The sequence below is a fragment of the Lissotriton helveticus genome, chromosome 1_1 (assembly GCF_964261635.1).
Source record: "Lissotriton helveticus chromosome 1_1, aLisHel1.1, whole genome shotgun sequence".
NCBI lineage: Eukaryota > Metazoa > Chordata > Amphibia > Caudata > Salamandridae > Lissotriton > Lissotriton helveticus.
The window spans coordinates 1614141555-1614157423 of NC_136057.1; the positions used below are offsets into that span (position 1 = coordinate 1614141555).

Genomic DNA, 15869 nt, shown 5'->3' on the forward strand with positions numbered 1-15869 from the left:
GTCATGCTAGTTTCTCACTATTGAGGTGTGAATTTTGGCTTTGCACTATAATGAACCATAATGACACTACCAATCCACTTTGTCTTTACTCCCCTTCTCCTTCCTTTCTGTGCACTGTCACACAGCTACTGTTACACGTCTGTATTTTCACCGCTTACTCTCACTATGAATTCTTTTCCTTGATGACTCTTGTTCCACCTTAGTTTCTCAATTTCCTTTTGTCTTCCGGCACGAGCACGTGAGACCAATTGTCCCTTTTTTATGGACACTGCAATCATTCTACTTGTTGATATTCTAAATATGTACATGTTGTATGATATTACAGTGTCAGGATTGGGCAGACAAATCCTCTTGACAATCATCAGCAACTCTCTGTAGTTTATAAAATCCATCAGGGTCGTCATTTTAGACCAAGTAGATACTTATCTAAGCGATGGTCTTCTCTGCGGTATAAAAAACTAGTGACACAACTGGGGCGGAATTCTAAGATGGCCGTCATTGTTTACAGTTAGATTGCGGTCTATTGTTTCGACCATGCAACGATCGCAGCTGTGTTGGCGGTTCCTTGTTTGTGGAACTGCGCACTTCAACTGATATTTTGGCATGAAACGGTCGCGACTTTTTGCCGACGTTTCCTTACCAGTTTCTGGGGGCATTTAGACACCGGATTGGGGTCTGTGAGTATAGACCAAAGACTCGTAGAGAACAGTAGAAATATCGCAGCTGCGGTAAGTTTGAATTTTGATAATTATTTCGTGCTGTTGAAGTTCATTGCAGTCAAGACTACTATCTAGTCAAGAATTCGAAATTTCTTCAATGAAAATCATTGCTAAACTCCCGCAATAAGGAGAAAGAAAGTTAGTTACGAGAGTTTATTAAGTTCAGTAATTTTTGCCACAGAGACTTGTTTAGAGACAATGAAAAGCATGGAAGATTGATATGAGACGAATATCGTTTCCAGTTCATTATTGGTTATCTATTCTTTGAAAAGAGACTATACAAGAGAACCACTGAAGATTAACACAAGGGAATACACCTAGGCAGAAGTTTGACAAGTATGTGTTGTTATATATATATAAAGATACTTACCACCTTTAGTGAATACAATTCTCTTGTGTACTTCGTGGCTTTCTTCATTAGAATACTTCATTATTATCTGCAAAAGAATAAAGAGACATACAAAAGTTATTACAAGGTGCAATAAGGTAACATAGATTTCCTAGTTAGAGATAGAGAGTAAGAGACAATAGAATAAAGAATAACTGTTATCTGTATCTTAATAGAACTGCTTAATCTAGAAGAATTTAGCAGCAATCACCTTGTAGAAAAGACATCGAAAGAACAGTTAGCCACACTGCTAGGACAGGTAATCACTTTTTAAGTAGTAGAATTTAGAGTTGAAAAGTGATATAGGAAAGAACTGCTAGAGTTGCTCTTTTACAGGAGAAAGACACAGAGAAGAAGAAACAGGAATAGTGCAGTCCAGTCCAGCAGAAGGAAGACGTGGCGTGTTTCTCTCTTTACTACCAATCCCCTTTTCCCCCTCTTTGATGTCAGGATCTAAATGACCTTGGTATCTCAGCGTGGCATAGAGGAATAAGCATCTGCTCCTGTGGAAGCTGAAGATTCTGGAAATCAGGTACTCGACATACAGCCCTGGAGAAGCCCAGGTTTGGGCAAAACGCGTTGGCGGTGCTTCTATGAACCATCCAGCATTCTTAGAATAAAGACACACCAAGGCTGCAAACAACAAAGTGGACTCTTTCGTTATTAACACATGCCTTTTCATCTCCTGTATGTACATGTTGCCTCTCATACCCCCTGTTTGAATGTAATGCTGGAGCACATGAAGACAGTGCCCCCACCCTCTATCGAGAGTGGCAGTTTCGACCAGCCTCGCTAGGATTTTGCAGGACAAAAAGCATGTAATTGGCATATAGAGACACATGGTCCTCTGTACCTTCACCCCACCCGAAGCTGCCGAGCCTGGCATCGATCCGAACACGTTCCGCAAGTGGTTCTACTATGAGGGAGAAAAGGAGAGGAGAGAGGGGGCATCCCTGTCTCGTGCCACGCCCAATGGGGAACCTGTGTGATAGGGCCCGATTCACCCTCACCTGAGCCATAGGTGAGAGTAGAGGTGAGAAACCCAGCCTCTGAAACGTGGGGCAAACTACATCTTCTAGAGCACCGCCTAAGAAAAGGCCAGTGTACCAAGTCGAATGCTCGCTCAAGGTCGACTATGAGCAGTGCCGCCCCCTCAGGAATTTCGTCCAGGCGGGCCAATGCCAGATGGAGTCTTCTGAGGCAATGTCTGGTGCTCCTCCCAGGCATAAAGCCGCTCTGGTCATTGTGGACTACAGAGCGATCACAGTGGCCAGGCATGTGGCCAGCACCTTAGCTACAATTTTCACCTCCAAATTGATGAGAGAGATACAGCACTCCCCCGGGGGTTTGCCAGGCTTCAATATCACAACAGTTGCCTCTGAGGTCTCGTGGGAGCTACCTCCTATCATAGGCGTCTCTGTGCAGTGCCATGAGGTGCGGAATCAGTAAGGGGGAGTATTTTCCATATAACTCCAGTGGAAAGCTATTTGGGCCCAGGCTTTCTCCCACTGGTATAGACAATTAAACTGTTGGAGTGCCTCTGACGTAAGCAGTAGGTCAAGCTCAGTGATTTCCCCTACACTAAGTGTGTGGACTGGCAGATCACGGATAAGAGGGTTTGCATGCTCTGGAACACCAGGCTCCCGCAAAGGGCTACAGGGCTTGAAAGTTGGAGGCAAACTGTGCGTCAGGAGTTCCGACTCCGGCAGCATACCTCTCTGCACCGACTGCAGTTCCATGACAAGACTGTAAGGCCATGAGGCCACCATTAGCCAATACAACAGCTTACTAGCCTGATTTCCAAACTCATACCGACCCTGGGAGTGAAGCCAGCTCAAGGCAGCAGATTTCAGCAATTTCTGTTTAAGAGTTAGTTGGTCACTGCCAGGTCTCTGTGAGCCACAAGCAGTGGGACAATAGTGGCCCTCCACACCAGGTCTCTAATATTATCTTCTAGCTGCACAAACTCTGCCTCTTTGCACCTACTGCATTCGCCGGTAATGGATTTATGACCGTTTTAAATGCCTCCTACAAGGTGGTGGTAGAGGAGACCGTGCCTGTGTTTAGTTCGAAATAGCCGACTATTGAAGCGCGGATATCCTCCCCGAACTCACCGCCCAACAGCCACCAGGCATTTAAACTACCTATACCCTCCTTGCCTCTATATGGTCTCCCTACTGTCAATAGTATTGGGGATTGATCTGAGAGCCCCCTGGGCAAAATCTGTGTCCACAGGGAATAACCCACCTCAGATGAAGGCAGCAAGAAATAATCCCAGCAGGAGGAGGTGCCATTCTCTTAAAGCCATCAAATCTGGCTCTCCCTGTGATCCATGCACCCTGGCTTTAGTGGCAGAGACCATTAATCCGGCTGGAAACCTTATCTTAAATACCTCAATTAGTACAGCTTCAGTGCATGGAAGCAGGTGAAGATCCTTCGACTTATTGAAAAGCCAACGGCGGACTCGGCTATTCCAGCCAATTTCAGGCTGATTTCCTTGCTGCCAGCCTTGTACAAAATATTGGAGAAGCAGGTGAATTTACAACTTTCAAACGTCTTGGAAGCTAATAAGTTGCTACACCCTAGCCAATCTGGCTTTAGAGCCCGCTTTAGTACAGAAACTGCATTGGCTGAGGTATCGGAATATAACAAAGGAACCCTAGATGGGGGGGGCGTACTGATCATGTTGGACCTGGCAGCGGCCTTCGATACCATACTCCATACACTGCGGCTTGACTGCCTCCAAGACATTGGAGTGACAGAACATGCATTGGACTGGCTAACATTATTTATAGCAGACATAAGCCGGAAAGTTTGGGTTCTTCCCTGCTCAACTAGCCCAACGAAGGTGGCCACAGGTGTTCCCCAAGGCTCGGCTCTAAGTCCAACGCTCTTCAATGTATATCTTACACCCATGGCACTTCTAGTAGAAGAATTGGAAGTGAAGGTGCTATTCTATGCAGGTGACACTCAATTGCTTTTTTCTTGGAGTAAGGGTTCTGAGCCGAAGTGCACACAAATTAAAATCTGCTTTACCGCAGTCTTCTACTGGCCAGCCAAAGAACGACTTAAATGCAATGAGAAAAAAACGAAAATCCTCTGCTTCGAGACTTTCCCAACAAACTTCGAGCTAACTATTTGGCCTGACAATGCCTCCCTTCCTGGCCCTCAGAAGGACTTAGTAAAAAACCTGAGAATAACCTTTGATAATAAACTCTCTTTTTGTCCTCAAGTCAAAAAGCTATTCTGAGGTCTCTTAAGAATTTCTGCCCCTGCTCTCCTTTTCAGTAAGGAAAACAGTCATCCAGGCATTTGTTTAATCTAGAATAGATTATGGCAGTGCTTTACACCTGGGGATACCAGAATACCTAATGGATAAATTGCAAGTGATCCAGAACGCAGCAGTTCGCCTTCTGCTAAATGCGCCAAACGACAACTCATTAGCCCACATCTGCAGTGACTACACTGGTTACCCATCAGGGAGAGGTTCGAATTTAACCCTATCCATGCTCATGACAAGCCCAGCTCGTCATGAGGCACAGTGGAGCTGTGCTCATGATGAGCTGGGCTCGTCATAACAGTCGCGGTCCGCCCACGCGTAATTGATTTCCCACCTGTGTGGGAGAATCAATCAGTGGGAGGAGGCGTGACGAGCCCAGCTCGTCATGAGCACAGCTCCACTGTGCCTCATGACAAGCTGGGCTCGTCACGAGCACCGCGGTGACGCCCCCCCGCGCCATGGGGGAATTACCCCTCGCGACGAAGGGGTTAAGGCTCTGACACTGGTACATGATGCTTTGTATCAGACGGGCCCAGAATACCTTAGCGCTAGATTCACTTTCTACAACCCATCTAGATATTTAGGATCTACCAGTAAACTTCTAGCGGTGATCCCAAAGTTCCAGCGTCAAAGATCTGGAGGCAGATCTCTAGCACTCCTGGAAGCATCAGCATGGAATCAGCTCCCGTTGGAGCTACGATCTGTTAGTAACTCATTGCTGTTCAGGAAGAAACTGAAAACCTAGTTCTTTGTGCAAGTCTAATGTCCACCTGGCCGACCTTTCTACGTTTGCGCCGGGACGCTCCTGGGAATAACTGCACGCACTATAAATCGCTTATCATATCATATCACATTGAGATACTGCCAGGGGACTTAGTAGAAGCTTTGGCGCATGCTGGGAGGAAGGTTCATTTATCCTGGCTTCTGGTCAATGGTCTGGGTCTCAAATTACCCCTCTGAGTGGCTCCATGAAGATCCTTCATTCTCTCACATATTGACTCACGTAGACTTGACTTCCCAGTCTTATCGCCAGACTAAAAGTGACAGGGGCGCCCCACGCTGGCTGACATGCACCAACATACCAAGCACAGTGTCTTCCTGGCAAGCCATATTGATGACCTCCTATGCACGTCGTGTATGGCTTCATTTTTTGCCTTAGCATGAAATTGTGTGTGCTTTTCAAAATGAACTTGTAATGTTTTGTGTTTATTACCATTTTTGCCAGGACAAAACATGGGGTCAGAATGATGAGAGATGTCATGTATTGCCACGCTGTGCTATGTGCATAAGCTAATGTATTAGCTGGCATGTGGTATGCATTATGTGCTTGCTAGGAGGCTTGATGATATAAACTTGAATTTACAGTGTATACTGTCTCTCCAAGTCTGAGGTCTCTGTCATGTACGGTTGGGAGAGTGATTCATAGAAAAGTGAATCTGGTGAAATTGGGAGAAAAAATCCTCCCCAAACCACTCCATGAACAAACTAGACAAGCATTGGCAAAGTTAATAGGATTAGGATGTACACGGCAGAGATACTATACTGCCTTCCCCAATCCTTTTTTCCTTTCACATATGTGTGTGAACAAACTGTGATCTTGGAATGGATTTTCTAGTAAACATAATCCGTTCAAGGATACCCACTGATGCAGATGCATGCCTCCTGACAAATGTGCACATACAATGTGATACAAGTAGCCATTTTTAATTTTCTGATGTAGCATGGTGGATGGGAATGATAGAGCAGAAAATCCAAATATTTAAAAATAAAAAAAATAAAAAGGAAAATAGAACAAGAAGTTCAACCGCACTTTGCAGTTGCCAGGCTCTCAGAAATAAAATTAACACAGGGAGTAGTGCAGATAGCATTGATCATCGAGAAGAGGAGGGAGGTGGAGGTAGGGCTGGGGGAGGGTGGTAGCAAGAGAGCGAAGAAACACACACACTTCCATGGAGTGCTAATGTAAAAGAAAAAAAGTCCCTTGAAGATTCCAGTGGCTGGATACAACTCATCCAGTCAGACCACTGACACTTAAATGCTCCAAGGTGGGTCAAACACAAGATTAGGGAGGAAAGTCATTGAATCAGAATCAAAACAACTGCGACAGACAACAAAGCTATCCATTCATCAGCAAGGGGTTGATCCAGGGACCTAGCTATTATTATTGTGTGTAGCATATTAAATGCAACCATGACTATCGGTGTGAGATGCCACTGCACCCCAGTTGTTACTGTTTATTACTACAAAACAAGGGGATGAGGGCCTAATTTCCTATCTTGTGCTAGACCGCATGACAGCCTTGTTATGCCACTGGGCTGAACAAAAAGCCCATTGAAAGCATATGTTATGTACTGGAAACAATAGGTCTGGCTACATATAGCTAAAGTTAAAGTAAACAAAGACAGCAAATGAATGTTATAATTTAATATGGACAATTTTATATAAAGTCTTATTTAAGTTTCATATCTGGGCCTTTGTGAAATCTTAAAACATGAACAAATGGCCAGTATTTTTCTCTGGGAAAGGTGGAAACCTTATCAAGCAGTCTCTGAAACATTCAGTAGAATCATTTTGCGGTGGCTTCTGGACCACCACAAAGTTACTGCATGCAGGTCACCTCCTCTTTTTTTTTTACCTTGTTCTCGAACCCAACTCTTGCAAAAAAAGGCCGCTTCACACATTTCTAGACTAGGTCTGCTACCGCTGGCCTATTCATATAGCATGCCTGCATAAAGGACACTCGACATTAGATGTGCTTATGGGAATAAGTCTCGACTGGCCAAGCTCCCCTTTATTTAACCCCTAAGCTGCTTCCGGGTCTCAGGGTGTGTGTGTGTAACGTTCAGCTTTACACATAGAGGCCAGGTGGCTCCATGTATCTCTCGCATATTTAGTTACTGCATGTATACTCAACAACCTATAGCCCCATTCATCACATAGAGCATACATAGTTCACTTGGCTGGGGGCCGCATTGGGTCTCATATCGAAATGTTGACTCTGGAGAGTAGGTGATCATTCTTCCCTGGTCTCACCTGGCTCTCGGTCTGGCGTGGATCTGACTCGTATATCCTCTGGTTCCGGTACGCAGATTACCAGTGTCTGCACATGCTCCATGTGTGAAAGCACCCCACAAGCACCCTCTAGCCCACAGTTTAGCACCAGCTTGGCGTATCTGGTTGTGCCACATGCGGTTGTCTCAGTGTGACTCTTCCTCTCACCACATCCACACCTCTTCCTTGTTGCTCGGTGTTGCTGGTCCTCTCATTAGGACTACTTCCATTTCTTCAGCCTGGCTGTTCACCAGCTCATGAGATCATGCCAAAATGTAGATGCCTTAACACTGACTAACTGCCTTTGGTTGACCTTCTAATTCTCTCTTCAGTTAAGGTACAGAATATCAATTACAATATTTTACCATCTTTAAACTTAGTAATACTTAATATAGTAATAAAAGACTTCCACAGGGGTATAAAAACCGTCTGGGAGTATTAACTGCAAGAAAAATGGAGATTTAAAAAAATGATCCTGCAGTGTTGTCCCACATCAATGACATATATATGACTGATGATGATTTAAATGAGCACCTAGGTAATGTGAACAGAATGGTGACTATTTTAGTTCAACACAGATATAAAGTAAATCTCCACAAAGATTACATTCCTTAATGTGATCTTTTTGGATATGAATTATCCAGTAAAAGCAAATGATTGGAGGCATATTTCTGGCAGAAATGTGCCCATCTTATATACTCCAAATATACTGGGAAGATTGCATGCCACTATTGAGTTCCTACATTTCTGAGGCGATTACTTGCACATTATGCTGCGCAATTAAAGCCCTTATATGACTTGATGACGCCCGCCTTTAATGAAAGGATTTGTATGGGCACATATACAGCTATTCTAAGGGGATGCAAACAGACATGTGGAGGTACAGTATCTCCAGACGTGACAACAAGCAACCCCTGCAATTAGGGTTGCTCCTAACACCTTAGGCCACACTTAAGTAGTTTATGTCAAAGAACAGACGACTCCAAGAGGAACGATTCACTCCAAATGACAAATGCACGTAGCTGTGCAGATGACTATTTTGAAGGAGCATCTTCTGGCATAGGGCAAATAGATCATCATAACTACCCAATACCTACATTAGAAGCAGATATGAAAGCAAATATCATTAATGCAAATGCATTACATCATCAAAGAGTGCACGGGCCTCGATGCAAAATGTTAGCAATAGAAAATTTGAGTGTGATCATACACTCAGAACATAGGAATTCCTACGATATCCGCCAGCTATACTGCATACTCCACACGTGCAATCTTACATGCACAGCTATGCAGATCCTGTAGATGGTACTAAACAAATATTCTCTGTGGCTTGTGCTGCAGTCCAGGTAGTTCTTCAAGATGGTGATTTCAAGACACTACAAACTCGCAACAAAATATTAGGTGATTCATCTATACAAATAGCTGAGATTCATGCCCTATGTCTAGCACTTCAAGAGGCTGATCCATTACTTCCCACAATCATCATGTCAGATTCAGCATTCTGTGTATAAGGACTCGATGTATACATACTTATTTAGTGCTTGAATGGAATCAGAGATGTAAAAAGTACATCAATAAACAATTAGAAGCTTTGGGGAATAGTGGTTGCCCTGCAAGATAAACTACCCTCGGTCCACATACAGCGGCCCAAAAAGGTGAAGGAATTCGTGCTAAAGGATACTGTGCAGCTTATTTGGCTGCAACAGCAGTGGTGAAAACTTGCAAGGTTGCTGCTGTGACTCAATCTCAAACGAAAATTGATGCAAATATTATGGTTGAAATAATAGCAACAATGAAAAGAGGAAAAGTTGTATATCCAATAAGCACTTTAGTGTTGTATAACTTGACCACGCTGGCCCAATGCCAACTGTCTGTCAATATAAATATATGTTAACTGTAGTTAATTCCTGCTCTAGATTTTTATAGGTTTGTCCACAAAAGACTGCCACTGCTCCAGCAGTCATACACCTTTTGCAGTGCCCTGTACCAATGGGAGCAGTTCATGTCTTTCATTAAGATAATGGCCAGCCTTTGCCGAAAAAGTCTTTGCTGATGTTATCCCTGCCTTGGGAGTATGTCTGCTATTCTTGCATTCCTTCAATCCAGAATCAAATGGAATTGCCAAGTGAGTCAACAATATACATAAAAAGGACTTGGCCGCTAGGGTATTTGTTACAGGGTTGTTGTGGTGACATAATCTAGATGAGGCACAGTGGGCAGTGGCCACTGGTGATCTTTGAAACTGCCAGGAGCTCACTCATTTTTATAAAAATGTGCCTTGAAAGTTCCCCATATGGCCGTAATTGCACTGAGTTTTGTAGACTGCGTTTCGACCTGTGTTGTTTCAGGACATCATCAGGACGGGACCATAGTTTTATGAAAAGGATTGGGTAAGGGAAGGGGTGAGGAGAAAAGGGGAACATGGGTGGGACTAATAACTACTTCATACGTAGTCAGAAGGCTTGCTAGAAACAGAATCAAGGAGAAGCGGGTTGTCAAATGGGGGAACAAATCACCAAGGAACCTGTGAATTGTGAATCCAGTGGGGTGCACGACCACTGCAACAAGCACTGGGGAGTCTGACTGCAAAATAAAGATGGGATGAATAGGGTAAGGAAAAAGGTAAGGAAAAGGGGCGGCTGAAGAACTGGAACCCCAAAGGGAACAAGGGAACTCTTGCCAAGAATTGAACAGTGTGTGTGTGCTCAATTAAGTTGGAGAATGATAATAGTCTGGGAGCCGAGATAAACATACGGTGCCCAATAGGTTGAATGTTAGGTAAAGTGCGACATGCAGGGAATCAGTCTGCTCCAAATTGCATTGCTATAAAGAAAGTAACTGTGTAAAGCATAAGAAAAACAATCAGCACAGCTTGAATTCCACATGGGGTAAGGCCGAGGAAAATGCTTACCGTATACGTTGATCACACTGGTGACAAGCCTCACATCGATGGTCTGCCATGGGGAACAAGCAATGACTAGAAAGGGGAGGAGTGGTGGACACGGGGGAGAATGGTGAAGTAGGAGCGAGCAACAGCATGGGTGTGTAAACGGCATCGGGAAAGTGAATCAGGACAGGGCAGCAATAGTGGTACTGGATTGCAATAAATTCCCTGAAATTGCTTGGGTGAGAAGCAAGCGTGTTGAAGCCCCGAGTCAGCACACTGGCTGTGGGAGGGGGAGGGGAGTTTACAGGCGCTAAGTGGTTTAAGGATGGCGAGGGAGATGAAGCAAAACAAACAAGCCTGTGCATGTGAGAGCAAGCACCAGGCCATACAGTGAGGGACGAAACGAGATGCGGGAGCTGCTGGTGCGCGCGCGCAGTTGCGAGCAGCAGCATATGTTTCCAATTATCGCATCCGGCGTGTGGGCGCGATAATTGGAAACCTATGCTGCTGCTGCGCGTAACTGCAAGCATTAGGCCGTGGGCGTGAACATGGGGGACAAAAAGGTGGGACAAAAAGAGCCTTTGGCCAATTGAGTGCTGTCTTTGTTAAAAGAGGCACGCAAAGGCCGATAGCCTGGGGCAAAACAAAAAGCACACGCACAAGCGTGTGTGAGCGTGAGGTGAGCTTTCTGAAAGCCCTTACATAAAGTCGAGCAGTACATGCGCACTGCGCTAGGCTCCACCTAAAAACGAATTAGTGCATAGGTCAGGTTCTGGGCATACCTGGGGTGAGCCTCGATGGGATGGATAAGTTCCTAATAGGTCACATGGTCTTTTGGCAAGGTTGGCCAGTGAACTCGATATAAGGTTGTGCCAATCCCGTCTTGTTATGTAAATTTACATGAGCAGGCAAAATGGATACACAAGGACGGGCTGCTAGGGATAATGATAGTAGCTGTTCCCTATCCTGTCATGCTAAGGCAAAATTTGCTTAAACCAGCAGTCATGTTCTGCACATCGGTACATCGGCATTTTTACAGCACATAGTTTTGCACACTGGCACTCTTTCTGTAGAATTACTATGACTATTAACTTTAAGAAATGGATTATAGAGTGAACTAATAGCATATTCATTCTGATATTTTGCCTAAATGTTTTGCGACTCAAGGCAACTCGAAATTTTCACTTCACAAGGAGATGCCGGCAGGGAACTTTGTTCATTTATGCAACTCTCTCTAACACGCTGGAAGAAGAACGATGTACCTTAATTTACTTATCTGTTTATGACATGTAGCTGATAAACCACAGAACTAAAGGTCTTATCACTGATACTCAACTCTTATCTTGTAAGATACAACTCTTTGAACCGGCCTTGTGCTGGCAGAGGGAATTTCCGCTATTAAGCAATTTTGTATTAAGTCATATAAGCTCTGCTTTGAATTTTGTAGGAATATGGCAGACTAAGGGCCAGATGTAGGTAGGCTTTTACCGGTCGGTAACGGACGATTTCGGCCGTTACCGACCGGTAAATGGATTTTGAGATGTAGGGGGCAGAATCGGTAAATTTACCGATCGGTAAATTTACCGATTCTGTAAATTACCGAATCGGTATTTTTACCGATTCGGTAATTTTGAGATGTAGGTGGGACTCTTCTGAGTCCCACAAGCCTTACAGAATCGGTATTTTACCATCAAATTCAATTTGATGGTAAAATACCGATTCCGGTGTGCATGCACATGTGTGCATGCACACCTGTGCCATATGACAGGCAGACCTGCCCTTAGGGCAGGTATGCCTGCCACATGGCACCCGAACCTGTTTTGGGGGTGCTAGAGGGTGTCAAAGTGACACCTCCTGCACCCTTGTGAAATTAGGTATTTACCGATTCGGTAAATACCGAATCGGTAATGCCCATTCATTCCTATGGGTTTCAAAGCCCATAGGAATGAATGGGCATTACCGGTCGGTATTTACCGAATCGGTAAATACCGACTTTTACAGATTCGGTAAATCCACATCTGGATTTACCTACATCTCCCTCCTTATATTTTACCGATTCATAAATACCGAATCGGTAAAATTCGGTATTTATGAGTCTGTAAAATATATTTACCTACATCTGGTCCTAAGTGTTGATCTTTGTCCAGTCTACACACGCATTCTGAGTGCGGATTTGTGCATTGATCCCACTAGCATTATAAATGGCTTAAAAGTCTGCCTCCGACTCCTCGCACTTTGAATGTTGGTGGACAGAGTGGTGATAACCAAAGCGTAGAAGCTCGCTTTCAACAAATGGCGACTCTGGTGGGACTTCTACGTGGGGCATCCAGCAGCTCTTGAGTCTGTGGCTGAGGTGGCCAACATGAGACCTATCATGATGGGGGCCCCTGCAATCAAGAGAGACAAGTTTCTCGCAGCTGCCATCTGACGTTTCAAAGCGGTGTCCCTCAGCAACAGGATTTCTCCGGCAGAGGTCCCAAAAGGGTTGATTGCAGACTGTCACATTTGTCCAAAGTGCGGAGAGAAGGACGTCCCCAAATTAACTTGGTGAGGTAGTAATGAATGCATGCTTGCGCAACTGTTTGAATTGAAGAGACAATTGGTTTTTTGGGAGATTGGGGATTCGGATTGTTAGCTTTCACATTTATTGAGGGTCTCCAATTTTAGGGAACAATAAGTAAACTAAGGAAAAGCATTTCACATTGTTATTGTTGTTTTGTAAGTCCATAGTTGGACAATCTGCTCCATTCCTCACCCCAATTTGTAAAATGTAGGTGAAATTTGGATTTGGGGGAATCTTTGGAATAGATTTTTTGGTATAAAATATACAAAGGAGAATAAAGATTTGAGATGGCTGCTGGACGGCTCCTTAGATTTAAACAAAAATACACTATTTACAACAATGTTTTTTTTAGGAAAAAAGAAAATAAATAAGAATAAGAATGTTATCAAAAAAAAGAAGACAGTGAGACAGGCAATGTGGGAAAGCTTAATAAAATGGGAAAAACATGTACCACATTTGTAGGGCTCGAAAAAAGTCCACTTGAAATCTCGAGCGAGATTTAATAAGCATGAGCTATTTTAGGGATTACCACAGTGATCTGACAGCAGGTGTTCTACTTACTCAGCAAACTGAATGAGCAATAACAATGCTTTTAAATATTATCTTGTCACATTTGCTCAGCTTTCAGAGACAGAGGTCACAAGTCAGTTTGTTTTCTGTGACTGAAGATAAAGGATTTTGTAAAGTGCACTGTGTGACAAGCGTACTGTGCAAAGCATGTGAAATTAAGGGTTTTAAAATGTCAGTGTTTTTGTTTTCTTTCTTCCCTAATACAGCACTGGAATAGCTGATGAGTGAACTGTTCAAACATTTCAAATATATTTCACCAATTATGAAGACACATTTTTGTAATTCTGTGGTGAGGAAACAATATTTTTATAGCATCAAAACAAATTAGAACGATTTGCTTGGTGATGTGCAAATGTTAGGTATTTTTGCTGAAACCCGATTTCCAAACATTGTTTGTGCACTGTGTATTTTTATCAGTAAGACTGCACGTTAGTGGGAACGTTTTATGGCCATTTAAATGGAAAATATGGTATCTGTAAATGACAGTGTACTACTATATTATGCTTTGTTTTATTAATATATTTGGGAAAGGCAAGTTTTAGACATGAACTTGGAACTATTACTGCTCCTGCCCAGATGACAATGCTATTACCAACCACCCCCCCAAGGTCCAACTGGTCAACAGCCTTACGCACCCCTTGACTAGGATGCACAAAACAATGTGCCTCAACAGGGAAATGTGCAAATACTGGCCCGTTCAATTGGGCCCTCTGTTTTAGTGATGGTACATTCCTCCCCAGGTTAACAGCCTGTTAGACCCGGCTTTCTGGGGCCCGGGCACTCATGGGTTGTTATGTTTTATATGGGTACCCCAATATAGGCTCAGTTAGCAACCTAACCTTTCACTTATATTCTCTACATAACAGTTCTTGGGACTGACCTTTTACCTAGTTACAGTACTGCTTACAGGATTTGAGGTTTTCCCTGAAAACTAGCCTGAGGAATCTTGGAAACTCAGCAAGACTACCATCTCCTGCATAATAACTATGTATAAATCCTAAGTCCGACATGACTCAGCAAGGTAGAATGCCTGAGGGTACCACTTTGGGTATATATACATCATATCTTTGCTGAAGCAGGGAGAGGAGAAAAGGACTTCCATGCTGACACACTGACAAGAGACGTTGAGGTTGCTGCACGCAAACACTCCAGCTCGCAGTGGTCTGACATCCTTCACGGGGTGTCCATCTCGAGAACAAGACGGGGTCCCACAGTCTCTCATTTCAGGTTATAGGATCGACTTTATCCTAGAGGGTTCTTGGCTTCACACCTACATACATGCTAGGTACACTTAGGTACATCTCGTTAGGGTCGCATTGTAGGAGTAAACATTTTATGGTCATGTATTTTAATACCTGCATGTATTCATCGTTTTAGCACTATGGTAGAAATCTACCATCCTTTTACTCTGTTGGTGCTTATAATCATTTATATCTGTTTCTGTCTAATGGTTGTGTCAGCACACCTATTTTACACTAGAATGATGCTGGTTCAATGAATGGTTATTGAAAAACGTCCCCACCTTTTATTCTGTGTATCTCTCTGAGACAATGTGAGCATGAGTGACTGAGTGAAAAGTACTGCACTGTTTCCACGATCCCTGATGGGACAGAGTTGTCATGTTCGATAGATGCCAAGAACTATTCTCTCCTTGGTAAGAGGGGTTAATAGTGGCACTGTGAGCTAGCTGGTATAAAGGCTAACATACCTGGAGGGGGTGTCTGGAATCAGTTTTGACACCAATCCTGCAGTGTATGTAGTATAAATGTGCAGATCCTATATAGGTCTATAGGAACTACACAACATGGCACCGCCAACATTGGTTTGGTACTTATTTAACAGTCAAACCTAACTAGTTCAGTCATGCTATTCTCAGAGACCCCTACTCACATTTTACCAGAGACGTCTGGAGTGGGAAGGGAACTATCCGCCACAGCTGAGAAGGCATATCCTTTGTATTGGCTATAGGTTTATCAAGCTTGAAGGACAAATAGTTCCTATTGTGCATAAAACCTTATCTCAGTTTCCTTGAAACTCTTCCTTGAAAACCTTTGCCCGCATGCAAATGCAGCAAGGGAGGAAGAGCAGGATAGTGAAATTAACATTTCATAAAATGTTAGAACTGCCCTTACTTTAAAACTAGCAGACTACGGAGTCACAGTCGTGATTGAGGCTGACGAGTCATATTGAACATATTGAACAGAGATATTCTACTCATGGGTTAAATTCCCAACTGCAGATGCACAATCAAATACATTTCACTCTTATACTGAAGATGAAACGCCAGATGAATACTGTCCGTATGAGGACATTGAAGTTCCGCTCACCTACCAGGAGCACATAAAGTGGTTTAAAGACGCCCTCCCACACACAAAAGAAAAAGTGAGAATCTGTCCGCTCGGAAGAGATGG

The 15869-nt window shown here is 43.7% G+C and overlaps 1 long non-coding RNA gene across 9 annotated transcripts in view; it reads right to left on the reverse strand.

The window, feature by feature from the left end:
- The window catches only part of LOC144829232 (uncharacterized), an 814902-nt gene that overhangs the window by 420972 nt on the left and 378061 nt on the right, over positions 1–15869 (reverse strand). For all 9 annotated transcript variants that reach the window (XR_013610616.1, XR_013610612.1, XR_013610614.1 and 6 more), the window contains exon 3: positions 1090–1156. This is a non-coding gene — a long non-coding RNA (uncharacterized LOC144829232). The remainder of the gene's footprint in view (positions 1–1089; positions 1157–15869) is intronic.